Below are 27,853 nucleotides of genomic sequence, written 5' to 3'. Positions count from 1 at the left end.
AGCTCCCCAAAATGGCTGCCGCCAGTGTCGGCAGTGTACTCCCCTGCACCCCTTCGCCAGGAGGCTCTCCGAGACCAGCAGGTAGGTCCGGCCCAGGCTCCTATCAAATAACTGCTTTTGCCCTGGGTCCCGCTGCACGTGAGAGTTTGTGTGCGTCCTCCAAGAGTGGAGTCTCTGTTTCCCCCAGTCCTGTGGGTCTCACGCAATTAGGCCCCACTGGCCTTCAAAGCCAGATGCTCTGGGGGCTTGTCTTCCTGGTTCCAGACACGCCCCCCCCCCCCCCCCCCCCAGGCTGGGGAGCCTGACGTAGGGCTCAGAACTCTAACTCCTGTAGGAGAACCTCTGCAACCTAATTATTCTCCAGTCTGTGGGTCGCTCACCCCGTGGGGTTATGGGACTTGATTATATCGCGAGTCCGCGCCTCCTACCCCTCTCGTTGTGGTTCCTTCTTCACGTCTTTAGTTGTAGAAGATCTCTTCTGGTCGGTTCCAGTCTTTTTCATTGATGGTTGTTCTGCAGAGAGTTGTGATTTTGGTGTGCTCGTGGGAGGACGTGAGCTCAGGGTCTCCCTTCTCCGTCACCTTGGCCGACAGACACCTGTCTGAAAAGTGAAATTTCAGCCAAATGTCCAGATGTTTCCAAATAGCTATTGAGCACTGGGCACCCCAAACATCTGATGGCTGGAACTACCCCATCCACGTGGCTGGGGTACAGCCACCCTCAACCTGTCATCTATGATTTTCTGTGACAAGATCCTGGGTGGGGGGCTCCATTTGGGTCCTGAGGGCTGCAGGTCTAGGAAGGATTTCACACACGTGGTACACCCTTGCCTCCCTTCAACCCTTCAGAGGAAGAAGGCTCTGGTCATCCTGTGGCCCCTCCTCTGCCCTGCTCCCACTCCAGGTCCAGCAGGGCAAGGACCATTTACTGCTAGTTTTGGGTTGGTTCTCTCTGGAGGCCTAGCCAGCACAGGCAGACGCTTGGAGCAGGTACATCCAGAAGCATGAAGGAAAATCAATGTCCCATCTGTCCGAGGACTCAGACTTCCCACGTCTTAGAGATGCGCACTCCACAACCACCAGACTGCCTTGTTTAGAAGGGAAACTGGAGGCCCAGAGAGGGACAATCCATTTCCCATGACAGAGCCTGACATTCCTCCCCACCGCCACCACCACCCCGCCCGCCATTGTGCTCAGCCTCAAGCTGCCTCCTGGCTCTGGGGAGGGCGCCCCCCACCCTGGCTGAGCCTGGAACCTGAAGGGTAATTTCCTCCACCGTCTCTCCCAGCACCCCCAGCAGCACCGGACAGCTGGAGTCCCAGGGAGCGGCTGAATCCATCACCCGGGTCAAAGACGGGGCCTGGGGTATGTGTTATAACAAGAAAACCAATCAGAGCTGAAAATGAAAGGCAGTGGAGGTGTGAAGCGAGAATGGAGACTGCCAGATGGGACGCTTGGGTGGCTTGTGGCCTGTTCAGTCGGGTAGCCGCTGCCCGCACGCCTGCCCCCAGCAGGTGTGGGCCCTCCTCGGTGACCTGCCTTTCTAAGAAGAGGTGGCCAGTGGGAACCGTGGACCTGCCTGTCTCAACCTAAAGAGCAGGTCTCCGGCCCAGGACTGGAGTGACAAGGGAAGGTGGGAGAAAATGTCTGTATTTATTAGTCTGTCAACCCTCAGGCACCTCTCAAAGTCAGTACCCGGATATTCCCTGTTGTGATACCCAGGCTGAGACAATCCTCGCTCATCAGGAGTGATCTGGGGTTCTCGGAGACAGAGTCTGGGGGGGCCTCTGGATTCCAGGCTCCAAAACTCCCTCCCCATCAAAGCTAGGGGTGGGTATTGTGTGGGTACCGGGTCCAGGGAACAGGTGGTGAACACCGACCAAGCACGTGTCCTGGGCCCGGTCCACTTTCATTGAGTCCAGTGTCACACCTGTGAGAGAGAATTTTTGTGCCCACAGACTGGAACTCCCAGTGCTAAAGTGATTGCCCAAGGTCACAGACCGTGGAGGGGCAGAACAATGAGTGGGAAGCTGGGGGTCGCTGGAATAGACTCCCTGCCAGGCAGCCGGTGTCATCTGGGCCACGACCACGGTCCAGGTCTTCCTGAGGGGCCAGGCCCTCCATGTTCAGTGCCTGGAGCAGGCCCAAGCACAGTTTCCCCTCAACAAATACTGACAGAGCTCCTACTGTGTGCTGGGCACATGGCCGTAGTGGAGGCAACAGAGTCCTGTCCCCATGGACATTACCACTTAGAAGAGTATAAAGCACTGAGTCCTCCCCTTCGTGTCTCCTCATTACCAGTCTCCCATGGTGGGACCCTGTCTCAGGACACAGTGTCTCAGGACATAGTGTCTCAGGACAGTGTCTCAGGACACAGCATCAGAGAAGCCCAGATGGTCGGCCCCAGCTACTAGCTGCCCACCTGGATTACCACTCGTCCAAGATCCCATTTTACAGAAGGAGAAGGTGGGGTCCGCTGCACACAAAGGTGGGCAACTGAGCGGGGCCGCGTCCTGAGGCCTCCTGGCACCACTCCCCACCGGGTCCCCTAGCCCATGAGGTAGCAGTGGGCCTGCTCTCTGCTCGTACATGGCCGAGGGTTAGGCTGGCACATGGAGGCAGCTAAGGAGGGGGTGGGTGGGCAGTAGGATGGGAGGCTGTACCCCAGAGGCAGGCTGTCGGCCTGGGTGGCCTGTGGAGCCCAGGAAACGAAAGAGTGGGCAGAGAGGTGTGAGGAAGGCACGTCCTTCTGGGAGGCCAGCAAGAACGGGCAGGAGTCGGGGGAACCTGGATGCGAGGCTGGGCCGGCGGCATGCCTGTCTTCAGGCTGGGGGCGGGGGCGAGTTGTAGTGGGCTCTGGGCCCTCAACCTCGCCCTGCTCAGATCTCCAGACAAGAGAGCAGAGCCAGGTGGCACAGTCAGGCTGACAAGGTGACCGCCTGCTCTCGGAGGAGGGGAGCAGCTGGTCCAGGCTGAGCCCCCGCTTCCCCTCTGCCTGGCCACCTCGGCTGACATGCCCAGTTGCTCCGCTGGCCTTGGGCTCCCGGCAAAGCGTGGGAGAGGACCAGCAGCCGCTCTATTAACACACAAAGGGTGGCCTGCAGCTGCTGACACCGGGTTAATTAAATCTATCTCCCCATCAATTCTCATTCAACTACTATTGACGGCCATTAGATGGGTGATAGAGTGACAAGGAAACAGTAATAGGCTTGTCTTAATCCTCACGCTGTGTGGAGAGGGGGCATTACGCTAGGGTCTCCCAGGAGAGTCACCCTCCTGCCGTGGTCCACGGCTCCCTCCCAGGTTGACCTTGGCTCACCAGAGAGGCTGTTCCTCCACCATCTGGCAGCCAGACAGACGCACCTCACTTTTTGTTCATTTTGCAAATTCCTCCTGGGCTTCTCCTCTGCACCGAGCTGACAGGTAGAGAAGACCATGGCCAGGCTTGGACTGCCCCTTCGCACTGCACACTCAACCCAGCCCTTCCTCTAGCAAGTCAAGTCCATCCAAGGCTGTTCCACCTTAGAAGCCCCAGGCCAAGCTCAGCTCCTACAGCCCTGATGGTCCGGGCCACCCAGTCCCCCACTGGCTCACAGAATAATACTCCTCCAAAGATGTCCACATCCCAATCCCCAGGACCTATGACTGTTATCTCACACGGCAAAAGGCACGTGGCAAATGAGATTAATTTAAGGATCTGAGATGGAGAGATAATCCTAGATTATCCCAGAGGGCCCAGTATAATCACAAGGGTCCTTACAAAGAGACTAGCGAGACAGAAGATGTGACAGCAGAGGCGGTGTCAGACATGTGCAACGTGAGAAAGGCTGCACCAGCCATTGCTGGCCTTGAAGATAGGAGGCCACAAGCCAAGGAATGCAGGAAGACTAGACACTGGAAAAGGCAAGGAAACGGATTCTCCTCTGGGGGAGTGGTCCCACCAACACCTTTGTTTTAGCCCAGACAGAACAATTATAGACTTCTGACATCTAGGGCCGTAAGAAAATTAATTTTTGTTTTAAACCAAGTTTGTGGTCATTTGTCACTTCAGAAGTAGGAGAATAACACCCGTTATGCCTATCCTATGCTCTGCCTACAGCTGTGTAAGCCACCCCAGTTCACATCTCCCTGCCTTCACACATGCCGTGCCTTCCACCTGAGGAGCCGTCCCTGGCTAGTTGCCTAAGTCTTACTTCAAATTTCTACCCAGCACCTCCTCTGTGAAGCCTTCCCTGATTTTCCCTCTGTGTGGACAGCTTCATACATCCCGTGCCTCCACTGTACTTGCACATTCCTCTCACTGCGTGCTGCTCAGTTTTGCATTCAGTGTGAACTCCTTTAGCAGGGAGTTTTATCCACCTTCATAAGACCTGATCCTCTCACACATGGCAGTTCAGTAAACCGTCACCAAATGACAACTGTAGGATGACAACTGTAGGATGGCCTGGTCGGTTTTGTGCTGTATACAGAAGCAGTAGAGCAAGCTGGTTGAAATGAGTTCATGCCAATTTTATATCAAGTGAAAAAATCAAATGTTAAACCTTAAATATTCATGCTGAGGTATTTAGGGGAAGTATACAAATATATACAACTTATTTTTAAACACATCAAAAATAAGATGGGGGACTTCCCTGGTGGTCCAGTGGCTAAGACTCCACGCTCCCAATGCCGGGGGCCTGGGTTCGAAGCCTGGTCAGGGAACTAGATCCCACATGCCGCAACTAAGAGTTCGCCTGCCGCAACTAAAGATCCCGTGTGCCACAAATAAGACCCGACACAGCCAAAATAAAAAGTATATATAAGATGGGAATGCACAGATAAGTGATAAAGGCAAGCTTAGTGAAATGTTAATAGTGTATCGACGTTCCCTGTAAAAGTCTGTCAGCTGGGCTATGTTTGAATTGTTTTCATTGGGGAAAAACGTATACACCTATGATGATTAATTCTGTATCAACTTGACCAGGCTAAGGGATGCCCAGAGAGCTGTTAAAACATTGTTTCTGGGTGTATTCGTGAGGGTGTCTCTGCAAGAGATTAACACTTGAATAGGTAAACTGAGTAAAGATCTCCCTCATCAATTATAGTGGGCATCATTCCACCCCCTGAGGGCCTAGATAGAACAAAAAGGGCTACTCTGCTCTCCACCTGACCTGAGACATCCATCTTCTTGTGCTTAGGCCCTCGACTCAGACCAGGACTGACATCAGCAGCACCTGCTGCTGCTTCTCAGGGATTGAAGTTTGGGCTGCGACTCTACCAACAGCATTCCCGAGTCTCCAGGTGGCAGATCATGGGACTCTTCAACCTCCATAATCATGTAAGCCAATTCTTTATAATAAGGATCTATATATATCCTATTGGTTCTGTTTCTCCAGAGAACCCCAGTACCCTAGAACTAGACAGTCTAAGATCATATCTTGCTTCTGCCACTTCCCAATCATATAAACTTAAGCAAATTACTTAACTCTTCCAGGCCTTTTTCCTCATTTATAAAATGAGACCATAGCACCTTCTATGGTGTTAGCGTGATGACTCAATGAGTTAATGCCTGTGAAGCACTCAGAAGCACCCTGAGTGCCCAGTAAACCTTAGTTAGTGTGGTCATCTCTTGATAAGCCCTACATTTCCTTCCTTGCCACCCTAGAAAGGTCACCGAGTGGCATGGCAGGCACTTCGCAGCACCTTGGTGGCCCAGGAAGAGTTTCTGTTGGGACTGGGGACAGAGGGGTGAGAAAAATATCCGCCAGTCAGTGTATTTTCAATCTGAATGAGGAGACTGAGTCCTTCCCACCTTCATGCCCAGCACATGCTGGACGCTGCTGCTGCCTCCTGGGCATCAGGGCTGCCTTGGAGCTCTGGGCAAAGGGAACAGCCCAGCAACGTATAAATGCGTCGGAGCGGCTTCTGGAAGTAACAGCAGTCAGTGGAGTTAACCACGGCCCTATTGAACAGAGCATGTGAATTTCTACTAGGAGCCATGGGCTCTTTTGGGAAAAACTATGTTGGTGTGTGCTTGGAACAGTTTTACTTGAAATATTGAGAGTGAGTGGGGGCGTGGAATGGAAACCCAGAGACCAACTAGGATGCTTCTGCAGCAATCCAGGGTAGACAGAGGCAGTGGTAGATGGGGGACTTATGTATGACTCTCCGCTTCCTGGTCTACAAAAACGATTCTTATTCTTAGCCTTTACTCCACGTCTGGCACATCCGGTTCACACCTGCTATTAAATTCAGTCAGGGGCCTTTTACCCCCACCTCGTACTGAAGTCCTTACAAAGAGGGGTGATGTCAAATCCATCCGCATCCCGCAAACCTAAATAGGTACTTAGAGAGTAAGCAAGCCCTTGCTAGAGTGAGAGGGGGACAAGCCTGGTGGGGTCCTGGTGCTCATGAGAGGGATGGAGGGAAGGAAAGGTACTGATTCTTACAGCTCAAGCTGCTTACAGCCCCCAGGAGCCCTAGAAGGAAGGTGTCAAGGCAAAGGACAGGATCAGACCATTCCTCTCCTCTGGGTTTGGAAAAGGGTTGAAGGGTTGAGCCTCTTGCACCCAAGCTCTGAGCCATGCAGGCAAAGCACAGGTGAGAATAAGGCCTCTGGGTCAGAGGAGTGAGAGACACAGAACAGTCAGGGGCAAGAGGGGCATTGGCTTGGTTTAACTCCTGGTGGAGTTTCTCTAGGATAGAAGTGAAGGGCAGTCAGGGCACTGAGCCTGGTGGTCAAGAGGGGTTCCAAGCATAACCAGGGTGTGAGGTCAGCAGGACAGGGTTGCTGAAGATAGCTTTCTTAGACACTCCAAGACCAGTTAAGACCACTTTCCCATAAAGGAAGGCTCATGAGCAGATCTAACCATGCTCTGACAGATGCTGCCTGTGTGTAGGTATCAAGATTAGACAGCAAATGAAGAGGAGCTGGCTTTGAAAAGAGCTGTGACAGGTCATACAGGCTTAAAGGGACAGGCTGGGCCTTCAGCCTGGGGTAGTGCCTTAACCAAGGCCAAAGAACACGCATTAGAGTATCTTCAGTGTTGTCACACAATGGCTATATTGATCAGAAACACTAATTTAAGCTGAAAATTAGAATATATAGCCCGTGTAATGACTCAGGCAGATAACAGGGATCAGCCAGAACACTCCTTCCTCCCCACCCCACCCCCAAAAAAAATCACAGCCTAGAACTGCTTCAAGATCCCACTGCTTTCACCTTCAGGCGTGAGCTATAAGATTAGCTGAGGGAAATTATAGTTTCATATAAGACACTGACACATCCAAAGGGCAAACATCTAGACAGAGGGCCAAGTTCACAGCAAGTCATCCTTAAATGTTCACTTCAGTCCACCCCTTTTTGGTACCTAACGTCAACATCCACTCTTCCTATACTTTAAGGAAGTGTGATACAATTATTAGATACCCATTCTCTGGTCCCCCTAGCAAGGGGAGTATCCAAGTCAGCTATATTCTACTGTAATCCAATATAAGGTGATACTCAGTTTTATCCCAATCCTGTCATATTGTGACCTATGGACTAAAGTGTCAACTGTCCCCCTTACAGAAGGGGGGAAACATAAGTCACTACGATCATCGTAAGGACATTTTACTAGAACAAGGCCATGGTTACTTGTGACCCATCTTCCAAGACAGACTTCCTTGTTCCCTTTGCCTTCAGGAAACTTCAGCTGATTGGGTTATTTAGATGGAGGAATGATCCAGACCTTCATTACTGAGAACCATATTATTGGTGGCCCTGCTAGTAGGAGCTGCTGTGGTCCTGCTAACCCACCCGAGCACAAGGCGCTTTGGCAGGGGATTGCCTGGATTGTGCCTCTACACCCCCTGCCTCTATTGCATCGAGTGATCTTGTTTTCTTAGAGAAGATCACCCCAGCCAACATTGTAAGCCTGCCCCCAACCCACCTTTGCTGTTCAAAGTAGCAGAGAAATGACTAGAGCTCGTCTCTACCTCTAGTTCAACGATACTTGTATTCTCTGTTAAGATCCTTTCTTTTTTAACTACTAACGCTCTAGCAGAGGCCAGAAACCTGGGAAGGGGAAATTTAATGAATAGAGCCTTTGTTACAGTGGGAGGCGCCACCTTCTTTTCCACCATTCAGTAACTGGATCCCAGCAGTCTGGCTGTGAAGGAACCACCACCCCATTAGTCTCTGGTTTAGAACACATACCACAGCTTCTGATAGTATTGCAACCTCCCAGGCAGTGAATCCGAGGTAGCACAATGATGGAAGTTTCCATGGACTATTCCACAGTCCTGTAAGGCTAGCTGCTTCTGGGAGGTGGGATGCATGCGAACACAAGAGGATTCCATGGGCTTCGGCCTATTGATTTACGCCAAGAAACTAGTTCCTTCATCAGATGCAGTGGATGGAGGATATTCAAGTTCGTGGATGCTTTTAATATACTGGGTGGGCAGGGAAAAGTATAATTCCTTGGATTTATCTGTTCTGGTAATGGCAAATAGCTATATATGAGTCCAGTGAAGGGAACCCTCCATCAGGTAGCTGACTGCTTTCCCAGGTTTATGTACTTTATCGGGGGGCTCAGGGTCATTGTTGCTGGCAAGTTGGTCTCAGTATCTGAACTTCTCATAGTTCAGTCCATATGAGAAGTTGATCCATGCATGGCCTCGATCTTGCCCCCATACCACTTCATTCATGAGTCCAGCAAGCACTGGGGTGCCTGAGGAAGGAGGCTGACCAGTCAGAGGGCAGACCACCTAGCTCATCTAATTGAGAGCCGTCTCCAGAATGGGGCCTTTGTGAGCATTCGCAAGGGATAGCGCCACAGAATTTGACCTGTGTACTTCTTCCCTAAGCCTCCTTGTCGCTAATCATATAATCTTGCTCCCAAGTCCATGACTGGCAGTCATCGCCTTAACCTTTACAGGTCTGTGTAGATTTTTTAGACCATGTGCCCTTCCAGGCAAGAGATAAAATGGCCTGCCCAAAGTCCTGCCTGTCAGAAAGGCTTCCTTTTCTGTGGTCCTTCAGGGTCACCTTGAGTGGGGCTAGAACACTATAGCAGTCTATCCAGCTGATACTGGTACACTATCTAGACTTGTATTTAGGTTTCGCTCCATGAGATAAGGATGGATTGAGGGACAGGTGGCATGTATACTCGTTATGTTAACCAACTACTCGTGTAATTTACATGTGTTCTTAAGACCTACCTGGACCTGCTCTTATGTAGAACTTCCATTTGATGAACCACTGGGCATGCCCAGTGATGGCTGGGTACATCACAGCTGGTTTGTGTAGACAGTATCCACTTTCTACCAGGGACCAAATAGCAAGTCAAGTGCCACTTCAAGAACAGTAACTTGGAGAAGGCAGCCTCACTTTGCCCTAAAACCTCAGGAGAATCTCAGTGGACGCCCCTGTCAGGGCTTGCCAGGAGTTCCATAATGCATCCTGATTTGCTACAGACACTTGTACACCAACATTCTTCTGGATCCTGGGAGCCAAGGGGCAGAGCTACATCCTGCTCTGGGCGCCACTCAAAGCCAGCCTTTTTAGGTCACCACTGAAACCGGAACAAATATGGCATATGCTGTCTTCAGAAACCAAAAGCAGCCCACCGAGTGTAATGCTTCTTACTGAAAGGATGTAAGGAAGGCCCAGCAGCAGTGTGTCCACTGAAGCACGGCTCTGGGTGACAGACCACTCCCTTTGAGCAGCATGAAAGATGTGACAAGACCAAGCTGAGTGGTCGCTTGTCAGCTTAAAGCCCATTGTTCTCAGCCACTGTTCTGTTTCCACATGCCACAGGCTGTGAGAATCTCACAGCTTCATACCAGCTGCATTATCACCGCCTTCAGCCCCAACTGGGCCAGAATGCAGTCCATTTCCTTTAAGGTCTAGTTCTTTGCCAGCCAGCCCAGCTAGCAGTTCTCTCAGGCAAGGTTCTTGGTTATAAGGCAACAAAAACAAAAACTTTGCCAGCCAGCCCAGCTTGCAATTCTCTCAGGCAAGGTTCTTGGTACACAGGTAAAATTCTGTGGCGCTATCCCTTGCGAACGCTCACAAAGGTCCCACTCTGGAGAAGGCTCTCAATTAGATGAGCTAGGTGGTCTGCCCTCTGACTGGTCAGCCTCCTTCCTCAGGCAACAAAAACAAAAACTTTGCCAGCCAGCCCAGCTTGCAGTTCTCTCAGGCAAGGTTCTTGGTTATAAGTCAAGAGCGGGTATCCGAGTTTGCTTCCATAATGGCAAGTGGGTGCTGCTTCCCACTGGGACCAAAACGGTAAAAATGCAGGTACAGGCAGAGGGACTCAGACAAGCAGAAAAAGGAACTCATGAAGACTGGGAGTCGCCTGCAGGATCCTCAGGAGAGCTGGAGTCTGGCACACAGCAGACCTGTCTGGTGAGGATACCCCAGCCCCACCACTGAGTACTAGATGCTCTAGCCAACACTGCTGATGTGACAGATGTGGCCGTCTCCAGTGCTGCCTGGAACCTGATCTTGTTGCATTTGTCACAGTTAGCAGAGAGAAGGTTATCATCCAGAGTCCTTGAAGCTTCGCCTCATTGGCTTCTATTCCAAATCCAGGGAGGGCACATCAATGGAGCCTTGGTCCCATGTCTACATTCTACCTGCAAGAGGGGGTATCCGAGTTTGCTTCCGTAATGGCAAGTGGGTGCTGCTTCCCTCTAGGACCAAAATGGTAAAAATCCAGGTACAGGCAGAAGTACTCAGACAAGTGGTGGTCAGAGTCAGCCAGCATGGCTAGGTTCATCCACACAACCCTGACTTCCCCAGGTTTGGCTCTCACCTGTTCGCACAGGATGGAAGTCCCTTGCCATCTCTGCCACTCCTCGGGGAGGGCCACAGTCCAGGCTTCAGACAGATGCTGTCCTACTGGTTTTTTTGCCCTTGAGAATGCCTTTGTCCATAGAGCCACCGAGGGAACATCCCTGAAACCAAATCACAGCCACCATCAGAAGGCAGCTTCCATGCCTAGGGCCTGGGCTGCAAGGCCACCATCACCAGGGTGCCAGGGCAGTGCCTGGCTCTGGGCAGAAAACAGGGTAAGCGAGAAAAGAAAGTGCTATTAACAGCCTGGTTAGGATGATACCCAGTGATCCAGACTACAATGTTCAGCCCCGCTTCACCCCTGCCCTTCGTGACCATAGCGCTTCCCATTCCATCTGCAACCCTTTTGCCACGACCCTGTGCTAGTGCAGAAGCAGGGCTATGTGATGTGTTATCTGCTACTCCCGGGTCCCATCTCTCCCCACCCCAGGCCGTGGGTTCACATGGCCTCCTACTGCTGGAGGCTATGGTATGCTGGCTCATGCCCTCCAGGCATGCGTTCGTGGATGGGGAACAGGTGGCTCATGTAGTCTGGGCCCTGAGCTACTCATTCTTGGCCTCTAGCCAAACACAATTGCTAGATTTTTCTGTCCTTCACATTGGCTTTGGCCCAAGTCTTCCTTCCATATTCCCAAGAATTCTGGAACCTATACAGGTAAAGCAGAGGTCAGAGCAGTGGTCTTGGATATTGAGTCCAAGCCTCCCACCATGGTGATATTTGTGCTGAGGTGGTCTTCTATCTTTTAGCACAAGACTCCAGCCCCTAGTGATGCTACTGGGTGCCCTTGGGACCTTACATATGGTGAATGGAAGACAATGTATGATGGAGGTCAGGGCAGACCAGTTAGATATATACAGAGACCCAAATTCCAGTGTACAGATGGAATTTTTTACCTGAATAGACGTCCGTGAGCTGTAATAAGGACACAGGGAATGCTTTGGGCCACAGGTGAGAAGCCACTTCTGTTGAGTGTCAGAGTCTTGCTTTAGCACCAGGTTCACAGTCTATGTGAAACTACTGCAGGTTCTCAGAGGGGTCAGGAGCCGTGTGTGTAGTCAGGTGCGAACCCACACTAGGGCTGCTAGTCCCGTGGGCGGACGTGGCTTGGCCTTCTCAGCACATCTGTGTAGGGCCTGATGGCCTCAGCCATTGTGTACACCAGCCTGGTCGGATGGGTACAGAGTTTGCTTGGACTCTACTTGTTCAGTCGCCTGCTTGTCCTAGATTCTACCGGAAGAACAAAGTCAGGAGCCACTCACAGGGAAGGTTGATGCTCCCAGGAAGAAATAAAGGAAGAGATCCCTGGATCTCATGTGGCAGTTTCACGCCTGCTGGGAAGACCTTTTGGCTGCTCCATAGTAGTGACTGTGGAATCTAACGATCGTTCGGCATCCTGATGCTACAACCAGCTGCAGGACCACCACTAGTCAAACTGATGTATTGAGCTTTGCCAGCACGTGGACCAGGGGCCCGCATCCAAGCCAGTGGTCTCCAGCTTCGATTCGAGCTCAGCTACTGATACAAGTTCTAGTTCAAACATAGAGTGTTGACTTAAAACACCTTCTACAAAACTTCTAGGAAATTCTGCTTCTGGTGCCTTCTCATCGCTGCCAGTGTTTCAGGCCAGATTAGTCCACCCAGTGATCTTTACTGGGTTCCAAAGAAAGTCCACAAGTTGGGGGTATACAAGCTGAAGATGGCAGCGCCTCCTTCCACCATCTTGGTCACCATCCTTGGGTCTGGCCGCCGTAGAGGGTTGGTTCTCCCAGCCCCAATCTCCTGCCTCCTGCTTACCCTCCCCACATACCCACTTCTCCCCTCTGAAAGCCTCAGGTTGGAGAAAGGCACCCCTGTGTTTGAGGGTTATTGTACTTGTGGCCTCAGCCTGATTTCAGGTGGTACTGAAGCCAGGAGTGAGTGACGGCCTGGACAGGCTTACACTTAGAGCTGCCCTTTGCTAGAAAAAGTCCCTGCTCTAGACCCCCACTGTTAGGATTTCACTGTATCAGAGCAGAGTTCCTAAGCAGCAGTGATCTCCCTGTGCGGAGGTAGAGAGGTCAGGAGGCCATAGCACCCAGGAGAAATGCCTCAAGACTTCTCTCTACAAAGGTCTAATGCTGGTAGCCTATTGCCACCTCCTAGACTATTACATTTTAGTGCTCGGAAGTATGACTAGGACACCAAGTACTTCAGCAGATCTCTGCTGGGGAACATGAGATGCTTAGATAGACCTGACTGGCCCAGTCTTGTCCGTGAGAGCCCCTTGGCTCAAGCCCTCCAAGGTGAGTTTCACTCTAGCAACCATGGATTATGCTATGATTCTATTATCCTGTGTTCTGTTCCATGCTCAGCCAGGCCTCAGACCTATATAGAAAACTTAGAACTTCTAGTATATTGGTACCCTCTCAGCCTCTTGCCCTCCCTTCTCCAGTTTCTGCCAGTTGTGAGCAAATTCTCCCACCCCCAGAAATGCTGCCTGGGTCCAGACAGATCCCAGAGATATCATCCCTTCCTTCTGCTTATCACCTACACTCCGCTGATGCCTTCCTGCTTGGGTCATTGTTTCTACCTCAGCTCAGCACATCCTAGGGCTAGAATTGCAAGAAGTGTGTGGAGGTCTTATCTCTCCAGGCCTCTCCAGGCCTGTGACGCTTGCTTCCTGGGGATGCGAGTCTAGAAGGCCAGAGGCAAGCCAGCTTGTACCTGGAAGTAGATCCATGCTCAGTATTCCCAGCGTCTGTTCTCTTATACTTCCAAGACCATTCCTTTGGAGATATGGAAAGGGTGGGGAGGGTATAAGACTCGAAGGGATACCAGTCTGTACCCGCTGCCCCGACTATGCGTGATGTGCTTAGGACACCCTTAGAGTCTGGGCCAAGACCAGCCGCCATACTAGCCCAGCACCCTCTGCATCTGGCCTTAGCCTCCCTTGCCAGCTCAGGCCAAGAGACCCAGCTGCTAGGGCCCCAGGCACTGCCTAATCCAGGGGCACAAGAAAGAGTCACATGCCACTCCTGGAGAGCCAGTGCCCCCAGCAAGGCTACAGCTTTCTCTTCCTGCAGATTTAGGGAAGTTCAGTCTCAGTCTTGGATAGAAAGGAAAGCTGTCTAGATGTGAAACTAGTACATTGGACTCACCCATGAACAGAGACCCTCGTTCAGGCAGGAGTCCTGAGGTCTATACCATCACAGGACAGGTGCTGGCAGCAAAGCCAGAGGTGTAGACCGCCAACAAGGGGGCCAGAGCAGCCTGAGGGGCAGCAGCCACACCAAAAGGTCAGAGGCAACAGGTAGGACATAGTCAACAGCCCAGGTACTGGGCCACAAAGAGAACATTAGGCAAGTCTGAGGACCAAGAGAGGAGGGTGGAAGAGAAAGATGAGCGGCCCTGGAGAACATACCTCATGGGCAACAGGGAATCGGGATGGGCCCTGGTATAGAGAGAACAGAGGTACAGGAAGGCAGCCCAAGGCTTGATCCAAGGGTCAGGGCTCCTACCCAAAGCAGGCGGGAGCCAGAAACCTACACTGGATGGACCTCTAGCAACCCAAGGGCAAGTTCAAAGGGGAAGTATGTATGGGAGAGAATGGAGGGGAACCAGCAAGGCTGTGTAGAAGATGGAAACCTAAGCCATGTTCCCCCTCTGAGAGAGATCCTGCCATATACAATGTGCATTTGTCGAGCAGACACAGCCCTGTGAGCCAGTGGGTACCTCAGTACACCTGCTTCTAATCAGCTCAGCGGGGGGGGGGGCACCCAGCCCCAAAGAAGCTTTGCAAGGTGTCTGCAGCCCTAACTTCTGCACAGGACCTCTGCTAAGAGATGCTCTTCCCTGGGGAGAAATGCAATTCTGAGCTCTGAATCAGAGTCAGAGCTTCCTGGTAAGCTTCCCATGCCAAGCGTAGGCTTTACCTGGCACAGCCCAGGGATGTCACGTACTACTGTGCCCTGTCATTCATTACACTGAGCTCCGTAAAGTCAGAGACTGGGCTCTCTTACATCCCAGGCCATGACAAAGCTGATGTCCAGTAGTGTGTGTGGAGCTTTTAATAGAAGAGAGACCCCCCCAGGAAGTTTCTCAGGTCGAAGAGACAGGCAGGACCCTAGGTGATGTGTTCTACGGTGACAGACTTGGAAGGTCTGTGGGACAGATGTTTAAGGAGGCTTCATAAGTGACCTTGGCTGTTCTAAGGACAGATCCTAAGCAGAGTAAGGCAGGACAGAACAGCTCCTGGGATAACTATGGCAGGACAGTGGTGACCAGGCCATGGGCCAATTCTGGTCTCTGTCCAAGGGAGGATGAAGTGCTTGTCTGCTGTGATCTAGAAGACCCCTGTTCAAGGGGTATCCTTGAGGTCCCATCTTCTCTAATGGGACCAAGAAGCAACAGTATTAAGGGGGCTTTGGCCTCCTCGTGATTTCTGCTAACACCAGGCATGCCGTGTGCACGGTCTTCTGCTTAGGTTGACAGTCCACATACACAGCTGAGTGACAAATATGACAAGCTCTCCCCACGTAAGAATTCTAAAGTAACTGCTGGGGCCAAGAGTTCTTAGGAGAAATGACCTGGGAAAAGAGGCAGGAAGGAGAGAGACTTACTTACATAAGTGAATCTAGCAGAGGGGTGGGCCCGGACAAGTTCCAGCCGCATTTATTACTATCAGCCAGAACCTGACCCACATGACTAGGGTGAAGGGAAAACTGGGATTATATTAGGCAGATTTAGACCTCAGACTGCCCCGTCCACTGGATTATGAGCAAACTGCAATAGGTGAAAATTAGGGCTCAGAGGCAGGAGAAGCAAAACAGCTTTGAAGAGAAACCAGCAGCCCAGCTGGGACCCTAATGGACCTCACCAGGCAAGTTCCAGTGCCTGGCATAGCTGGGAGACAACACACAAGCAGGCAGAGTGCCCGGATGCCAAGAGCTGTGGCCGCCATTACCCTCGTTTCCATGGTTGGCAGGAACAGAGGCCCCAGGTAGAAGGGAAGGCGAACAAGTTTGATAGAACCAGGAAGCAGGCTCTGAAGACAAGTTTCCACATACAGCATTGAGTGGGTCAGGAGCCAGGACGCTCATAGCTGGGGTCCCCAGATGCCACTACCTGCTGCAGTTAATTCTGGATAGATGGGACATGAGCAAGAAAAGCCATTGGGTCAAGTCCTGAACCACAACTGAAATAAGGCCCTGTTTTCCATCTAGATTCTAGAACAAGCAAGTTCTCCCCATACCTTGGCTCTCAGGGAGCCACACACCTGGGAGGTGAACTGAAGGGGATATCCAAGGTGGTTCCTGGGCATCCTGGGGATACCTGCCTCAGCCTGTGGCATCCTTCCCTGGCCTCAGATATCCACTGAGGCAGATCCTAGAAGGCTTCCATGGAGTAAGGTCAGCAGCCAGCTTCTAACTAGACCCTGTGTACAATTAACACAGTGACAGGAACTGAACAAGAGAGACAGAAGGGAAAGGTGAATGCAAACACTTTTTTCTCGGGAGACTTATTTTTATCAGACATCATTCACTATCTTCAGCTTATGTGCTGCTGGACACTTTCCATAGTTAGAGTCTAGTTTCTCTAGAATTTAGAATCCATCTCTACCCTCTGACCTTCTCTAATTAGATTTAAAAAAAAAAAGAAAAACCCACAACTGAACAGCCCATTCTCCATCTCACTTTGTCTGCCCCAATCTGATAGTCCACCCCTATTTGATATTCTTCGTAAGGCCTCCAGTAGCCTACAAGTAGCTTATCCCCTACGGACACTTCTGTCGTCATCTCTATTGCTCTGTCTCCAGCTATAAACCCTGGACAGCAGAGGTGACAGAGTTTACAGGATTCCTTCTTAGTCCTGCTTCTCGACTTGTAGTCTAATTTGTTTTTGCCTCTAAGGAACTAAAAGGATGTCTCAGTTGATGTCACACTGTGGACCTAAAGACAACCACTAGATGACCAAAAGCTTTTTTTCTGCTTCTCTCCTTTAACCTGGTTCTATCTCCTAAGAATTTCTTGAACCCATCTGTTTCACTCTGACTCCCCAGACCCGTTTCCCTCACCCCCACTCTCTCACCTGAGGAGCTACAACTTTCTAAGAGGTCACTAGCACTTGATGCCGAAGTCCCAGCCAGGCTTTTGTCTGTAGGCCTGAGTTATTTTTAAAGATGGTCTGATCTAGTCTCCAGCCTCCTGCCCTTGCTTAAATCCCTTTTATGGGATCCTGACTTTCCAAGGGCACACAATGGAGTCTTCGACTCAGCCTAAGAGTCCCAGCAAGGTCTGGCGCTGGCTGAAGTCTCTATTGTCAACCCTGGCCATCTTTTCCAAGTTGGGGTCATACCAGCTTTTTATCTGGAATCCATATGCCTAGATACCTTTAACCTTAAGTCAAAAACAGTTAGCAACCCAATTCTGACAAGGCACTGACTGAGAAACACTTGGAAATTATGGAATTGCTACAAGATACTCTGTCCTCATTTCTTCAAATAAACTTAAAAGACTAGGCACTTGAGCATCCAGCCCTATCTTCCAGGGAGTCCTGGGGTCTAAGGAGACTAAGACAGCTCCTTCCCCAATACCACCTTTAGTTTCTCTGCATCCCATAGTGTTCTACCTGGACTTCGGGAAATTTTCTATTTCTTAAGTGAGCTGGGGCCTCAGAGCTATAGGAGTCCAGTGGGCAGCTGGCTTAGAGGTACCATGGTGTGGCCACAGGTCAACAATTAGAACATGTTTATGAATCCTACCTAGTTGGTTTGGGGCCATCCTCGAGGGCTAACAGGGACACTAGGGAATCCCTTGAACTCAGTTCATCTTCCCCAGTCACCACTATACCACCCCACCCCCAATAAGCCAACTGCAAATGTAGTCATTCAAGATAAATATAATTATTCTACTATATACCATGTTTAGTCCCCAGAGAAAGTAGCATGTCAGGCCTCCCAATCAGGCCAAGTCTTATTCTCAGACATGGCACCTGAGGTGTCAGGTGTATATAAACGTGGTGGGAAGCAGGTGGCGATGCCTCTGGACTTGTTTGTACATTCAGTCCTTATCCCAGGCCAGCCTTGAGTCTCTTCTTCATAGCCCCCAATGCTGCCTTTTTCTTTCTTTTTTTTTTCTTTTTTTGCTGTGGGGCTGTAGCTCCTTCTCCCCTCTGATCCCTGTGTGCCATTGACTTAATGCGGTTTTTAGCTAATATCAGCTCCAGCTTCTCTCCTGTTCATCTCCAACCCCGGGACAGGCTCCTTGTATTTCAGTCAGAAGCACCTGTAATGGAAGGCATCTTCCAGAATCCAGGGCTGCCAGCTGACTTCCAGATGGAAGTTTCTAGATGGACCTGTCCAATTCTTGCTGCCTTGACTCTACACCCAGAACTATAGGAGAGCTGACAACTTAGTAAACAGACTCCTTGTGAAGACTTCCAGAACTATGCCTGTGGCCAGGCACCTGCTGGGTAGCCTCAGACCTTACCTATGCCCTCGACACCCTCGACAGCCTCAAGATCCACTCAGGAGTTGGAGCCCCCCTGGATGATAACTGTCAAACCTGGCTTTAATGGAAGCAAGGGATGATAAACTGACAATAGTTGAGCAGGCTTGAGCCCTGGGAACCCACCCAGGCTGCCCAGCTCCCTTAGCCTGGGAGTTACTAGAAGAGAGGAGCCCAGAAGAACATACAGTAGAGAAAAGTATTCAGACACCCTTCTCTGTACTACTGAGCAGGTCACTAGTCAGGTAACTCTGATTCAGGGGGTGTCAGGAAATGCTACCTGGAAAAGGCCAGAAGGACCAGGACAGTTGGCTCCCATACATACAGAGCAGGGCAGAGAACCAGGTGTCCAGATGCTCGCCTGCTGTATCCTCTCCTGCCCCCCACCCCCCGGCACCCCGCACCTGGGGTAAATAACAGAGTCAAAGGAGAAGAGTGAAAAGCTGTCCCCACAGGCCACAGAAGACATGCTGAGGGAGCAGGGCTCCGCACACAGGGTAGGAAGAAGGAGGCAAGAGCCCAGCACGTATCCCTGACCCTGCAGGCTGCCATGTCTTCTAGGCCAGCGAGGTCCCCAAGTGATAACCCCAGGAGCCTCACTGCAATTCCTTGCCTCCTAGGCGCTGCTTTGTACTGGCCTAGGGTGGCCTCTGGGGCAGCAGAAGCCTACCCCTTGGTAGGCTTATCAAACCTCAGCCACTCTGAGTCTCAGGAATTCTCCCCAGGAAAGCACCTCTGCCAGCTTACAGGTGGGCCAGGGGGATAGAAAGAGACCCAGTGGCAAGTTAGGAGAGATTTAGAGTCTTCACCCCTGATAAGGTCAAGCCACCAATACAAACGGGCAACAGATCGGTTTGAGCTTCTATGATTGGAAGAGTCCACAAGTCTATGTAAGTGCCAGAGAACCAGATCAACACCTGGCTAAAGCCCCATATGCTGCAGAAGAGCAGAAGCAGCAACACCAAAACATGAAGTGGATGCTGAGTTTTGGTTTCCCACTGTTTTTGTTTTATGTATTCTTGTGGTAGAATGTTCAAATGCTTCCCTTTAAAGTTCTAGTCCAAGATCTAGTTTTGTACTTTCTAATAAGATGTCATCTTCATCTGCTAAGTGTAGGAAAAGAGTTCTCTTACTAGCTTGAGAATTCTATGGAAAAAAATCAGTGGTGTTCTAGCTTCAGTTTGTACCAGAGTAGAGACAGTCTGAACTGTCTTCCAGGGGGTGGCCTAAAGAAGTAAGAAGTGAGACCTTGGGAGAACAAGATCACATGGTATCTTACCAGAAGTAGAGGGAACAGCAAGGCGTTTAAGCTCTGAACACAGCCTGGGCCCTAGGGTGACAGCTCTGGAGATCTGGATTTGTCCCAGGAGCAGCAATGGCTGTCACAGCTGAGGCAGAGATGGGCAGTGATGGAGTTGGTTGGGAGAGTATTTCCCAGTCCATGGGGTACATGCATCAGTCCAGGTAATGCTAAGTTATGGTCTCGTAACTCAGTTCTAGATGGCTTGACACAAAGGTTTACGTCTGGCTCAAGTCTCATGAGAGTAAGGTGATTTGTGCAAGGCTCTCTTCTTAGTACAGGCCCAGGAATGGCAGGTTCAGGGTCACCTCCACACAAGAACATGGGGAAAGCACACCTACCCCTCTAATGCCCTGGAACAGAAGTGACATCATTTCCTCTTCCATCACGTCAGTGAGGTACTCGTGACTTTTGGTGCACGGCGACAGGGAAAGAGGGCAGAGAGTCACTGAACATAACTGACAGCAAGATGCCCAGTGCCTGTCACAGTCACTGCATGTTACACTAACAGAAACAGCATCACTACCACACTGGCTGAAAAATTCTTTGAATGAGAACAGCCCTTGCCCCATCCCCCTCCCTGGCCAGTGGAGGACAGATGCCAGCAGTGGCCTCACATGTTGAATTTTACTGTTACCTTTATTACTAAACATATTAGCACAGAAGGACCTTTGGGGGCCAGCAACATTCAGGAACAGCCATGAATATGGATGGCTCAAAAAGTCAATCCGTCCCTGATGGCACAAAGTCACCATCAGGGCAAGGCCTACCAGAGGCTTTGGCATAGTCTAAGATGCTACCTCGTCTTCTAGGAGCATCTGCTCTCAGCAATCTCCATGACTGCGGTTCTTACCACAACATCAGAACGTGAAGGTGGGGTCAGAAGGGCCAGCCTTGGATGCCCCATGGGTGCTGTCAGCGTCAGACCCGCATAAGCCACAGCAGGTCTGAGTAAGATTCTAAGGTCTGCCTCCAGCAGTTGGCCTGACCGTAGTCTCAGTGGCATGCTCGTCGTAGCAGCCTGTGAAGTCCATACAGCCTCATTCACCCGGAGGGCAGAGGCCTTCCTCCCATGCATTACCATATCCACTGCCCAAGGTGATGCTGCAGTGTGAAGGGCTCAGGCACGCTTAGAGGGTGTTCACTAGCACAACCGACTGTAAGCTCCCATCTATTTCAAAGTGCCTGCTTTCCCCAGGATAACACCCCTGGGAACCTTTCAGTGAGAACACAAAAGCTCTTTAAAGAGAAGCTACTGAAAGTTAACTAGGTCCTCACAAGGTCTCTGCTAGTAAAGAGCAAATCTGAGAAAACTCGCTGTTGGAACAGAGATACCGTCATGTGAAACAGCTGCATCAATCCCAGGAGGTGGGAGCAAACGAGTGGTGGACACCCAGGAGGACCAGGTTGGAGCTCCGTCTGCCAGTGTATCAAACCCTCTGCAGAGGAGACTGAGGGCAGCATTGCCTCTAAGTACAGCATCCCAGATCCAGGCAAGGACTGTCAGTGTGTGTCAGGATAGCTAATATGTGGCGGCAGGACATTGAATGTCTGTCTAATGCTGAAGTGATGACACATTGAATTTCTTCCTAATCACAAGGAGAGAGACATGAGGCATCAGACTGCCACCTTAAACCAGTAGAAATTCACTAATCACATCTTCTGACGATACAACATGGAGTATTACCCAAAATAAATTTGAGTTCAACATTACACTAAACCTCAAACATTTAGATGCAAGTTCTAAGTTCCAGGATATACAGAAGATAGAAGTACAAGCTAGACAACAGTAAAAGGCAGCTACCAAACCAATCTAGAATGTGGGATGTCCTAGAACTTACCTGGTCTCTTAAAGATCAGAAGGGACTATACTAGATTGAAACTAGATATATAACCAGACAAGGCATGGTAGGATTGAGAACTGTTTGGACAGGTTCTAGGGAACATTGGGGTCAATGGAAAAATCTGAAATATGAGTTCAATGAGCTCTTACTGATGTGAAGATAGATCAATGACTGAAAGAATTATAAGATTGTATTCAGGTTTGGTCCCATTTCATACATAGAGAAATATCTGCGTAAGTACTAGACCACTGCAGTAGTGATCTCTGAAAGACATTTTTGCTTGTCTTTCTGGAGTAATGTGCTCCTTCTCATAACAACTGAGTTATTGTAAATACAGGAGAGTCTGGAAAAATGTGGTACATCTTTTTTGACTAAAGCTGAAGACTTGACATTAAATTCTCAAATGATCCCACAAGTTCAAGCTTGCTACCTCTGCATGAACATGAAGAACTGACTTAGCTCTCTGGAGATAATACTGCAGATGTTCACTGGCTAGACAACCCCCAAAGTGGCTTCAGGCAGGCCAGTGTGGAAACACCAGCTCTGCTGACCAGTAGCCCACCACGGTGGGCAAATGCCTCTGGGCCAGTGTGAGGAGTCAGACAGCCTTCTTTCCTAGCTTGAATATGTTCTGGGCATTCAAAGGTATAACTTATTTTGGAGCACTCTGTGGAAGAATGATTTTATTGCAATGGAGTATCAGATTTAGTTCCCAGCCAGAAAAGTCACAGGCCCATTCCACTTATAACTATGGATGCAAAAGACTGAAAAGTTAGTTAACTGAATCCAATGGTGTACGTAAGATTATGTGATCAAGTAGGTTTTATCCCAGGAAAAAAAGGAGAGTTCAGATTCAGAAGTCTAAAGGTGTTTTACCATGTTAATACAAGGAAGAAAAAAAAGTCAAGTGCTTTTTCTTCTAGCAAGAAAGGTAGTTTACACCTGTTTAGGATTTAATTTAGCAAGCCAGGAAGAGGGAATGTACTTAACTATAAGGTTTCTAGGAATTAACTTAAGGTTCTAATAAGGTTCTGAGTGAATGAATAGTCCATGTTCTATAAAAGAATTAAGGATTTTGGTTCTCTCTAAATTCATTTTATAAATTCAACGTAATCCCAAATCCTTAATTTGAAGAATACGTTTACTCTAAAACCTATATGGAGAAGAGTGTCTACAAATAGCTAAGTCAACTTTAAAGTATAAAGGGGACTTGCCCTAGCAATAGATTGCTGTAGTGAGAGGCAGCATGGTATTTGCACAAGGACAGAGGAGCAAGGCCCAAGTGTGCAAAGGAACTATGACAAAGTCGCTACCACAGGTTAATGGTAAAGGATAAACTTGTTTAAATGGTATGGGGGAAAACCAGTTTACTCTAGTGAGAAAGATAGCTGAATACAATACCACTGTATGTTTCAAGTCTTTTAGAAAGCTCTTTAGCCATATTTTTATAATGGTGCCTAGACTGATTAGAGACCTAATATAATAGAAGAAAACAGGTTATGTGACTTTGGGATAGGAAACAATTTTGTTAGATCCTAATAGCATAAACCATAAGGCAAGACTTGAGGTTGATCAAATTTCTCTTCAATAGAAGATACTGAGAACAAAGTTATCAAAACAAGTTAGAATGTAATATAAAACCAATGAGGGACTATTCTCTTTGAATAAGAATCCCTTAAATATGAGACCTATGGAAACTCCAAAAAAGGCAAAGTCAAGGATACCCAAGACCCTATCATAAGAATGTCCAAACTCAGAAATGCAAATGATACTATGAGATCCCTTCATGCCCATTAAACTAGCAAGTGCCGGAGAGCTGGATTACATGAAATATTGACAGGGATGTAGGAATACAGAAATACTCATGCGTTGGCATGGCAGTGTTTACTGGGATGGTCGTTCTGGAGAACCATCTGGTATCATTTAGTCGAATTAAGCAATTTTGTTCCTGGGGTAAAACCCAAAAGGTTTTCCCTACAGGTAGCTAAGGCCACATGTATAAGGATGTTCTGGGTGTTTGTGGTGACAGGGGCAATTAGTGTTCATTCCTGGGAGAACAGCGAGGAAAGATACGGTGGCCACAGCTCAGTATCATATAACAAAAACACTAGGTGTATGTATAATGTGAATCAGGTAAGACCTTGTAGGTAAGAGACAGGATGACCCATTAATATATGCACATGAGACATTTTATAGTAATGGAAGTAAGCTATCAGCACCATTATGAATGTCTACAAAGTACCCTACATGGCTTCCATGCTCTTCTATGTCTGGATTCATTGACCATGTAATCACTATGACCATGTACCCACTCATACTGCCATGTAGAGTTGAACTCCATGTATTTCCCTGACATTAAGCACTACTTCCAAGACCATGATGCCCCTTTGGTCTGTCATCTGAGCATCTATTTTAGGGGTATCCTGAAGCAGAGTTTTTATTGGGTATGATAAAGCATGCTTACTCCCATAGGCCATGCTCAGACCAGCAGACAGTAACCATGCTTAAGGTATCCAGAATTAAATCCCATTAGATTCAGAACTAAGACAGTCCTGGATGAGGAAGGGGTCATATATACATATAAACACTAGGCTTTCATCAGGGTGAGGTTCAGGAACACCTGCTCTTGGCCATGAACTAGGCTTTGCCAGAGCTAAGTTCCCACCCTAGGGCTCACTGAGCCTGCTAGTTTCTTCTGTTTGCACGAGTACACTCTGAGGGCCAATGCCAGCTTTTCCCCTAGCAACCTTTATGCCCTGGTTCCTAGGAAGAGCCAGTGCAAGATCTTTGGTTAGTCACTTTCTCACAGACACAGATTGATCCAGACTATGCTTAGAATCCCAGTGGTGCCTCTACCTCTGTTTCCACGTAGTGCAGTCTGTGGTAGAGAAACCTAAATCGGAACTCACCCATTGGTAAGTTCAGTGCCTCCATGTCAAGTGACCAGGTGCCATGACCTGGTCAGCAGCTTTAAGCACAAATCCTTCACATGCCCATATAGCCTGAGGCCCTCACCATCTGGTACAGAAAATCCAAGTCAAGCCGTGAGCCACCTGGACTTTGCTGCTAGGCAGACCTCAAACTCTTTCAGAGACAGATACTATTTGTATGATTTCCTTGCTCCATGAGCCCAGGAAACTAAAGCCAACTGTCCGCTTAGGAGGCCCAGTAGAAATCAGAGTCAACTGGAAGACATCAGGGCAGGTCATCTCTGACCTCCAAGGCCCTGGTCAGGTCTAGTGGTCCCTACTAGTCCTGTGAGGTCAATTCAGTGGAAGGGAGGGCCTGGGGACATACTTGTACTTAGGAATGAAAAGAGCAGACAAGATCCAGTTAAGCAAGGACAGGTAATGTTGACCATGGCAACAGGTAATAAAGGTTTATATATCTCTGTCAGCCAGAAATGTCATGTCTAGTTGCCATATCCAACAGCCTTTTTGACGAAGGGTCTGTTCTTTATAGATGGACAAGTGTTTAGGTAGAGTCTCAGACCCTAAGAAAAAGAGTATGTACAATGCCATGTTCAAAAAGTCTAGGAGACCAATCAGGACCAAGGACAGACTCTCCTGGAGAAAGGCCATGTCCCATGCTCAGCTGAGCATAGCATATACCTGCCAGTTTTCATGTGAATGGCTGCCACTACCATTTCTGTTCTCAGTTGTTGAAAATCAAGGCCTCAGATAGAAAAGAACAGGAAAACACTACCCTACAGAAAGACAGACTAAAGAGCAAGGCTCCAGAACAGAAGTAGCAAGGATGCCTAGATTGTCTCCTGCATTGATACATTGCAGAGAATAGTTACCCCCAGGAAGAAAAGAGGTAAAACTCCCAGTGGAAGTGAAAGGAAGTTCTGTCAGGTCTTATGACAAGAGAACTAGATAAAAGCCCTTTAGGTACCTCAACACCTGATCCTAGGACTCTTCCAGGATGAGTGATGCCTATGACCAGCTTCCAGGCCATCTCTTTAGTCAATGACAATGATCAAAGTAGATGAAACCCATTAAAGACATTGCTGGAGTAGGACAACCTCAAGTGTAGCTGTTAAACCCATTGTTTAAGTATGTTTATCCCATCACTGGGAACAGTGCCAACAGACAATGTCAACTGTCAATTCAAGGACTTCATATTGCTAACATGTACATATTGTACTATACTACCACAAAATAAGGTCCTAATTTAAGATATTGAGTTTATGTGGAAATGTCATTATTCACAGCGGCTCAGCCACTGCTGATGTGAAGCACATATTATCCAAGACTGAGGCAAGCTCCAAGTTGTGTCCTGATTCTGAAAGGTGGAGAGAGTAACAGTAAATATTGTGATTACTGAAAAAAAGATATTGAATTTATGAATTAGATTTAGGACTAGATCTGGAGTTATATGTTCTACGTGGAAAGGGTTGCATCCTGTTTTCTTTCATTGTACTAGTACGTGATTATTGAACGCCTGTAGTAACCAGTACACTTCTTGAAATTGACCATTTATATGTGCTCGTCATGGTAAAGATGTTTCTAGTATGGGAAGAGCCATTTACTACGTTCTTGAGATAGTGGTCAAGATAGTGGGAAAAGCAATCACAGGAAGTGCTACACAACTCAAAGTACAAGATGTTTCTCTTGAGATGGAGCTCCTTACTACATATGCATATTCAGCAGGAATAAGGTCCCGGGGAACAATGGTAGAAGCTAAGGACAACAGGGTCTTAAGAGACTAGGTAAGAACCCAACCTGAACCTGAGCCAGGTCAGAACAAGAGAAAAGACTAATTTTGACAGTGCTGGGGAGCACCTGCCACGGCACTACGTGGGGGTCAGGCAGGACCAAGGACAGTCGCACTAACCTACCTGACCAAGAGCCTGCATCTAGCTTATGGGAAGCAGTGATGAGGCTGCCTAGTTGAAACAACAACCAAGCATTAATAAGGGGAAATACCAATACAGAGCTATCCCAAACCAGCTGATGGCCCCAGAAATTCTAGAGTCAGTCAGAAGGGTGAGAACTAGGACAATAGTCCAAAAGGACCCATTTCACAGGGCAGCAGACTGTGGGTAGGAGGGCCCCAGAGTGAAGAACACCCTGAGTCACAGGCAGAGAACAGAGCTTTCTTCAAGGGCTCCCAGCAAGGAGAACTCACCTGCTAGGAGACTCAACAGCTCAGTGACAGCATCTGTGACAGGAAAGAACCACCCAGGAGGAAGTATCATTGCAGACCAGCTAGAGATGACATACAACTGGCCCTCATAAGCCAGTCACTTAGCCCCACGTAGCTGCATATCCAAGTGTATTGTGTGTTTTACCTAAGATAGGTAAGAGTCTTTCAAAGAGAAGAGATTGGATTGGACTTTAAGGATCCCAAATAACACATCTGTATCATCCCTAGATGCTGATTCTAGAAGAGTCCTTCAGGTATTAGAGGAAACTCCCATGATATTTCACCTCAACCAGGATGACCAATGGACCCAACAGCCAAGCTTGAAAGGATTTTTAGAAATAGAGTTTCCTTCTCCATAGACCCAGGAAGTGTCTTGTATGTACCTATGTAAGTCCCTATCAGTCGGACAACCCCAGGTCCCATTCCTGGCCATGGCTCTACACAGCTATCTCCGTTGATACCATGGGACTCTTACCTCATTTAGCATAAGTCCCCTCTAGTGACTCACCAGCCTTTGTTAATCCTCCTGCAATGGCATTCTGCAGGGCTACAGCAAGAGTCTGGATTTGTCCTAGTTGCCAGCTGACACAGACAGCACTCCCATCAGAATCCTAGTGCTGCTACCTGTCTCCTAGGAGGTCCTGCTCTCCTGCCTTAGCTTTCAGGCAACATCCATGAAGATGAAGGCTGCCTTTAATGGAAGGTAAGTATAAACCTTCCAAGGTGTTCCCAAGGAAGCTAGCCACCCCAGCTGAGTCAGTCCTTCTGCATCCTCAAGTCTAGACCCCTGACCTGCCAGCATAGTCCAAGAAAACCTAACCTCTTCCCATGAGACCATTCGAGTCATGCTTAGGTCCTCCAGGGGTTGTACTGCTTGGCCCACCCAGGTTCTGCCAGAGAGGGAGATATATCAGGAAGAACACTTTACATTGCTTCCTAAGATCCCTTGCCACTTAGCCCTAGGACTATTAGGCCAAGTCCATTGTCCAGAGACCAGAGATGCCTAGAAAAGTACATGCCATCACATCTAGATCTCTGGCCACTGGCCTTGTAGTATCAGCAGTTTCTAAACAATTTATGATCTAGTATGCCTCCTGTACCTGTCAGCTCAACTTCAGGGAGAAGTGGTGGTCCAGGGGCATACCTATGCTCTGAATTTAAATCTCATTCTCAGGTTAGAGCACAGATGAAAGCCTGAAGATCTCATGATTAAGACGATTCTCACATATATCCTGGAAGTCAGTGAAAGTTG

The 27,853-nt window shown here is 49.0% G+C and overlaps 1 long non-coding RNA gene across 1 annotated transcript; it reads left to right on the top strand.

Annotated features, from left to right (window-relative positions):
- LOC307175234 lies at positions 1-27,853 on the top strand. Its single transcript, XR_013824272.1, has 4 exons — positions 1-81; positions 5,177-5,316; positions 27,147-27,304; positions 27,776-27,853. It is a non-coding gene; the product is annotated as an uncharacterized lncRNA (long non-coding RNA).

Source organism: Stenella coeruleoalba, assembly GCF_951394435.1.
Source record: "Stenella coeruleoalba genome assembly, chromosome: 16".
NCBI lineage: Eukaryota > Metazoa > Chordata > Mammalia > Artiodactyla > Delphinidae > Stenella > Stenella coeruleoalba.
The sequence above is the reverse complement of the archived record's forward strand: the minus strand, read 5'-3'. Positions and strand labels throughout refer to the sequence as shown.